The following is a 6867-nucleotide window of genomic DNA, read 5'->3' as shown; positions in this document are numbered from 1 at the left end:
GCCACCTGGCATTTTGTGGCAGTCAGCTAATTGTCAGAAAGGGGTATAGAAAATGAGAAGCTCAACGTAGCCTCTAAGCTAGCTTCCCAGGTTCCTCCCTCATCTTTTTTTGCCTTTTGGCAGTCCAAAAGCCAGCCTGGTACAAGTGCTAGCCGACTGCCAGCTGCCGCTGAGCAGAAGGGGTAGCCCTTGTTCTTCCCTCACTAGCAGCATTAAAATTTTTCTCTTCTCTCCAGTCATGGATTTTTGCATTGAGCTTATGGAAACTTTTTTTTCTCTTGGAGGCCTCTATCCATCTGCCTCATGTGTTTCTATGGCCAAGAAATTCAAATTACCACAGGCAGGCAGAGAGACTGCGCAGATGCAATTGTCTTAGGGACCTGTGTTACAGAACTGGAATACTGTATTTATGTATACCTGAAAAAAAAAAAAAAAATCTGTATTTTTTTTTTTTTTTTACTAGCCTCAAAAGAAAGATTTCTGGGGAGATGACAGATAGAAAATAGTTTTATATGCATCATCAGATGTCTGGCAGGTGCCCTTAAAGAAACAATGTACATATTTCCACAAACTCCATTCACCCTTTGGGAGACACTTCTTCCTCAGGCTGACATTTCAGTTATGCTCATTCCCTGAGGCGTTTTGGAGGAAAACACAGCACCATGTTTGATTGCTTAGGAGGTACTGAACTTTACATAGATGACATTTGGAAACACAGGGAGATCACGCCTGGGAGCTCCATGCTGCTCTGAAAAAGGCAAAGCTGCTGGACTCAATTATATAGAAATGTAAATTTGCTGTTGCAGAAATACCATAACAGGAAGAGAAGTTAGCACTGTCAGGCTGCTCTAACCTCAGCTGCAAAGCGTGCTGGAAGTTTGCAGTAAAGTTACATAAAAGGAAGGGGTGAGAAGAGTTTTTGCAGTGAAAGCCCGTGCAGGGAGTGCCCCATCACTAGCTGCCTAAACCAGCAGTCTGGGTGTGTCACATCTTAATGGACACCAAATGTAAAGGTCTTAGGAAGTTCAGGATGTTCCAAAGGTCCTCCAAACATGGAGGGAGATGAGCCTGTCCTGAGGACTATGCACCCTCCAAAGCCCATAGGAGACAACAGCTGACTTGGCCATCTTTGTCCAGCAGATGGACCATAACCCAGGTAGTGTTGGTGCTGGAGCATCCAGCTCCCAGCCCTGCACTTGCTTAAATGAACACTTGGTTTTTGGACTACCCCAGCAGAAGAAGATGGCATGCAAAGCTACAGCCAGATCTCCTGACCAACATGAAAGGTTTTATTTGCATCTAGTGTGCTCCAGCAACCAGCCAAAGCTCTATCTATTGGCTCTATCAGCTGCATTTACCCGTCAGGCCTAGGAGCAAAAGGGAAGGCACAACTGAGTACTATGGCTGTAAGGGAACCAGGGCCAGATGAGAGCGGCTCAAGTGTAAAGTCAAGATATGACAAGTGTGTGTAAAACATCAGTTTCTCACTTGCACACACGGTCCCTCTCATTTCTGAGTATATCTTGAAATATATCTGCCTCCCTTGGAAAATCTCGACTCCTTTCTTCTTCCCAGCCAGAGAGTGCAAATGGGTTTGTGAACCTTGGTACATCATTTACAGCAGCTGTAAATCTGGAGCAGTGCACACTATCAGATGTGCAGGTCTCATTTATAAAGCAGGATTTATGATTTCACCCCTTAGATCTGCAGATGGGTCTTATTGTGATTTATGCCTGTGTCGTGAAGGACCATATATAAGAATTACCTGATGTTATCGAGGGACCTATTCTTTTTGGCCCTTATCTTTCTTCTGAAAGCAGACTACTTAATCACTGTTAGCTATATACTGAGTGTAGCGTCCCCTGTGATTTACCCATCTCCCTGCTCTCAGTATTATTAGCTTGTGATGTTAGGACTAACCCTATAAAATACTCACAACACATGCTGGATTGCAACTATATATACAAGTTATGAACGGCTCTTTGGTGACTGTGTTGGTAAATATAATTACAATCTTTTTAAAGGAACTATTACATTAATATTAACTGAATGACAGCATCAAACTGAGGTACAAAATAGGCTGTTTGGGTACTCTGGATGAAATATTTAGGCTTCTGGTATTATTGGTAGAGGCTAAACCTCAGTAGCATGAGTTGCAGGGAAAAGTTCCCATTTCTTAGGAAGGTGGAGATCAAATTTCTGAAAGCATTCAGCCATCTAAATGCCACTGAGGCATCAACACTTCAGATGATCTTGCCTGGGGAAGCAGAAGGGCACCTGGTAGAGCTTCACAATATCCTGTGCATCAGGCTAACACATTTTTCACTAGATTCAGGTTCCTAAGAGCTTGTCACAAAACCATTACTTTGCCTGGCATCTCTTTCGGTGCTGATGTGCCCTCAGAAATCAGGTGGATAGCTTGTTTGTTCTTGAAAGGTACTGATCTGTAGGCTCCTGGAGTTGTTTCAGTAACTTACGGTCACTGGAATCACCTTTGAGGACTTGGGTCTAACAGCATAAGGAAAGACAACCTGCGGCTGCTGGTGGGCTGGAGACAACTGCAGCCACTTGCTGGGAGGTGTTGCAGTAACTGATCAGTCCTATGGACTCTTGGCTAGACAGGTGAAGGCCCAAAACATGAAACTCCAGTATTGCATCCTCTTCTGCAAGTGCATGTAGGCCTGGCAGTCCTTTTCTCCACTTTTAGTCTCTGAGAGATGGGGAATTCCTCCACTCAACAGCTCACACATGCCTGTATGAGGCACTGTCTCCACAGGGAGAGCTCTTTCAATCCCTTTCAGCCAAAAAGCAATTTAACACTTGGCTTCCTGCTTCTTGCTGATCCCAGCATGAGGGAGCTCTACGAGACGTGGCATTGCTGTGTCCCTTCCAGCAGCTGTGACGGCCGGCTGCCAGAGAAGAGCCCAGCCCTGTTCGTGGCCCTGTCTGTACAAACAGGCCTCCACAGAGACCCGGCCTGGTCTCAAGCACCGCAGGCCTAACCTGACATCTAGTCCCACATTCACCTAGAGATGATCATTGTAACGTCAGCCCTCTTCCCCTTGGCTGTCAGAAGTGCTCTCTGGGGAAAGGCCAGGGCAGGCAGCGTACTTTTAAGATACCAAGCCCACAGAAAGCATAGGGCATACGGCGGTGTGGCAGAACCTCTTCCTGACAGGGGGGATGATGTGCCGACTGCCACCCCTTCCCTGCTGCCAGCCCAGAGCAGGGAAGCTTTGCAAAAAAAAAAAAAAAAGAAAAAGAAAAAGAAAAAAACCACAGCATTACATTGCAGGGAAATTCAGCAGCTTTCTGGCCAGTTGCAGGTAGGGAGGTAAAGGGCTTTCAAGGAACATTTTCCTCTCAGTGTCCCTCAGGACATTTCTGTGAACAATGACATAGTGATTGTGGAGCCTTAATGCAGCGCCCATAAAGCTTTGTGTCTTGAAGGAAAGGAGTTCACCAGGCACACATCACCACTCTTGCCTTGCCTGCTGTGATGATAACTTCTTGTATGGAAAAAAAACAGCAGATTTCTGGAAACAAAATTGGCAATTTGGGTCATCTAAAAAGATTACATATAGTATGTCAGGGCTTGGTGTAGTGGTTTGTTTAAAAGCATTTGGCTTCAGGAAGTGACTCTTCTGATTTGAGTCCAGGCTATTTTTCACATCCACATGAAAGCATGGGATGCACCAGGACTTTGATCCCAAGCACTGAGGGCAAGACATCAGGCACTGGGCTTAACTTTCAGTGAACCACGTGTGGATGCAAGCTGGTAGGAGCCCTCTTAGGAGCTTGAGAGTGCCCTGATTTGTCTGCATAGGCACAGCCACTTTGTCTGGGGTATTCTTAGTGCATGCCTGCCAGGCTGAGCCACTATGGGGATTTAGGGAAAGGAATGCTAACTTTCTGGATCCTAAAGAACTGTGGATGCCTGTTACATGCTGAGGATGGGAACAAGAAGTTACAATGATGGTGAACATTTTGGGGAAACAGAGAGGTCCCTTTAGGTTTCACACATCCTGAGAGTCTGCCAAAAGCTAAAGCAAGGCTTTTCAGCATCATAGTATTGGATTTAGACACCTTTATCCTGCACTAGGTTTTTAAGTCCTTAAGTAGGTCTTGTTCGTACTATTCTAACTCCAAGAATTTTCTTATTCTACATCCAGATTTCACTGAATGTTCTACGTGCTTTCAGCTTGACAGCTGAAAGTACCCCAATTTAGATCTTTAAATGTTAATATATATTTTTCATCAAAGTATGTAGAAAACTTAAAAAAGGTATACGTTCTTACCAAAATTTTAGTTTCCAGCAGATCTTGTTACATCCATTTTAAAAGGTAGACAGAAGTGGTGTTTTTTTGCTTTGTTTTTTAAGAAGCATTGAAATTAATTTCTTCTTCAGGTTCCTATAATTCAAACAGCTATTTAAAGAATACAAAGACCCATCCCCAATGCTTTCTATTACATCTTCCCATTTTCTCTCATGCAGAAATTTGAGAACAAACCTCTCAGCCCCAGAGGAGCATCCAAGATTGCACAAGTGTGTGAAAATGAGAGCTGTGAGGCTCAGTGTTTTGTAGCTTTCTAAGTGAAACATTTACAGCCTTAGCTAATCACATTACATTTGCTTAATTAATGGGAAGAGCCTATGTTCTCAAGCTGACAGGCTTTGATAGATGAGTACAGCTGCCCTGGCTTCCAGCAGCATGTGTAAGTGCTTAATGTAAGTGGGGTGGGGGCTACAGGGGATGCAAAACAGTGAAATAAATGTCTTATATGTGTAATAAATGTTCTATATGTGAACTGAGCTCCTATTTGTGCTTTCTCTGCACCTGAGTTGGAAAGGTAGCTCCAAGCCACCTTGGATTTTATTGTGCCTGCAGCTGAACAGGGCCATGGCCCATCATTGCTGGTCCATCGCTGTGCCTGGGGTTACCAGCCCATGGGGTGCTCTCACCCGCTTAACATTGCTTACTGTAACAAAGAGTTAGGTGTAAAATGAGAGATGCAGGAAAGGGAGAGCAGCAGTGGTTTCCTAGGCAGAGAAAGAGAAAACCTTCATCAAAAATCACATTTCACAGAGCTTCTTCTGTACCTAGATCAGAAAATCAGTCTTGTCTCTTGAATAATCTGCTCCATTCCTGTCCAAACAATTTCTCATGTGCTTGTGTTACAGCGCATGAGCCTGAAACACATGATAGAAGCAGCTGCCAGGCCAACTGGTCTGATGATAATGGAGCCAGCCGTACATACTTTCATACATCTCATACCCCACCACATCCGACTCTTACTCACCCTGCTACCAACTGCTTAGTGTCTGTTTTCTCCAGGAAATGGACTTTATCATTGCAATTTGCAAGAAAGCTTCCAGATTCCAGCTGTGGAAGCCCCAAACCCCCTGCCCGCCCCACCGTGCTCCTCGAGGCGGTCAGTGGTGAGGCCGGGTCAATTAGGAATTCAAACCAGGTAGAAAGGCGATGTACAGTAGCAATGAGAGCCAGTGGCATGATTGATGATGCTTATACAAAGCCGCTGGCTTGAAAAGCAGCATCTGGGTAGATTCCAGAAGCTGTGTCTAATTTCAAAAGGATCTTCTTAAGAAACCACAGGGTTAGCAACGCATGCTACAGAAAGTAACTTCCACAGATTATTCCATCCCCGAAATATCAACCAATTACTAACAGCAAAGCGTGAGAGAACTAACAAGAGCTTTTACTCATCCCGGTTCTCCCGCATGTTTTCTGAGATAGGGGATAGGGACAAGATAGATTTTTTTGTTTATTTGTTTTCTTCTGTGAACTTCCCAACAGTCAGAGTTGCGTTGGTTCTAAGTACATTTTTACCCTTAGATTGCTACATGTATTAACAATAATGTATTAAAATTATGAAAAACTGAGAAGCTATTAACCACAGTAGAAAAGCAAACATCGAGTTTCCCACTGACTCAAATGGATCTGTGCAGTACATTGAGGATATATTCATACATGTGTATCAGGCTCTGATTTTTACTGAAATTTGCCTGCTCATGCTCTGTGTGTCCGTGCACTTGTGCACAGATCCTACATAGTTAAACCAAAACCTGCCATTCCCTGTCTGTCCTTCCTCACCACTCAATGGCCCTTCAGTGCTGTCTTGGCACATCCCCTTCTGCCAGCAAAGACAGGAAAGGAAGAGAAATACTGCGGAAAGACGCTGACCCAGATCTACCCTGGCTGCCAGCAAGCCCAGAAGCAACAGGAGACAGGCATGGGGCTGGCAGCAAGGAATCGTGCTAGGCTGCCAGCTCTGAGCTCACGGACAGCTGAGTATCGGCCAGCCTGGGCTGCTGGGCACCCGGAGCCCTGTGCGAGGGGACGCTGGTCAGCCTCACGGGCATATACCCAACAGGAACTGCTTCCCCTGGGTTGTATGGCAGAACTGCTGCTCCTGGCCTCACACCAGCTCCTGCCAGCAGTGTGAACCATGATTTCCCTTTGTCCAGGTGTCTGAATAATCCTGGGGTCAGGGTGGCACCTGCTGCTCTCAGCCCGCTTCCTGGGCTGTGGTGCAACTGGTGCGTGGCTCAGGGCGTGGGGCAGCCACCGAAGTCCCACTTCTTTGAAAGCTATTGCACCTTTGGTGACTACGATATCATTGCCTTTAAAGCTGGGGGTACCTTTAGCACCAGCAGATCAGCAGAGCTCTTCAAGCAGGTTTGCATTGCACAGGGTGTTGGCCCTGATTTTATTTCACAAATACCTCGCAGCGAGCCACAGTCAGATGGGTACATGGCTAATCACTGATGCTTCAGTTAAGGCATTGCTACATGTGGCAATTCATTAAAAAGCCCCAGGGAACGAGAATGAGGGTTTTATTTTAAAA

The 6867-nt window shown here is 45.3% G+C and overlaps 1 long non-coding RNA gene across 2 annotated transcripts; it reads right to left on the bottom strand.

Moving 5' to 3' along the window:
* Positions 1-2329: 2329 nt before the first annotated feature.
* On the bottom strand, positions 2330-5451 carry LOC106016399 (uncharacterized). Of its 2 annotated transcripts, none has more exons than XR_001189053.5 (3): positions 4512-5451; positions 4299-4427; positions 2330-3536 (listed from the first exon to the last, which is right to left on the bottom strand). It is a non-coding gene; the product is annotated as an uncharacterized lncRNA (long non-coding RNA). The 2 variants fall into 2 exon arrangements; XR_005267072.2 differs by having other exon boundaries at positions 4299-4412.
* Between the last annotated feature and the right edge of the window lie 1416 nt (positions 5452-6867).

This window comes from Anas platyrhynchos, chromosome 7 (genome assembly GCF_047663525.1).
Source record: "Anas platyrhynchos isolate ZD024472 breed Pekin duck chromosome 7, IASCAAS_PekinDuck_T2T, whole genome shotgun sequence".
NCBI lineage: Eukaryota > Metazoa > Chordata > Aves > Anseriformes > Anatidae > Anas > Anas platyrhynchos.
The sequence above is the reverse complement of the archived record's forward strand: the minus strand, read 5'-3'. Positions and strand labels throughout refer to the sequence as shown.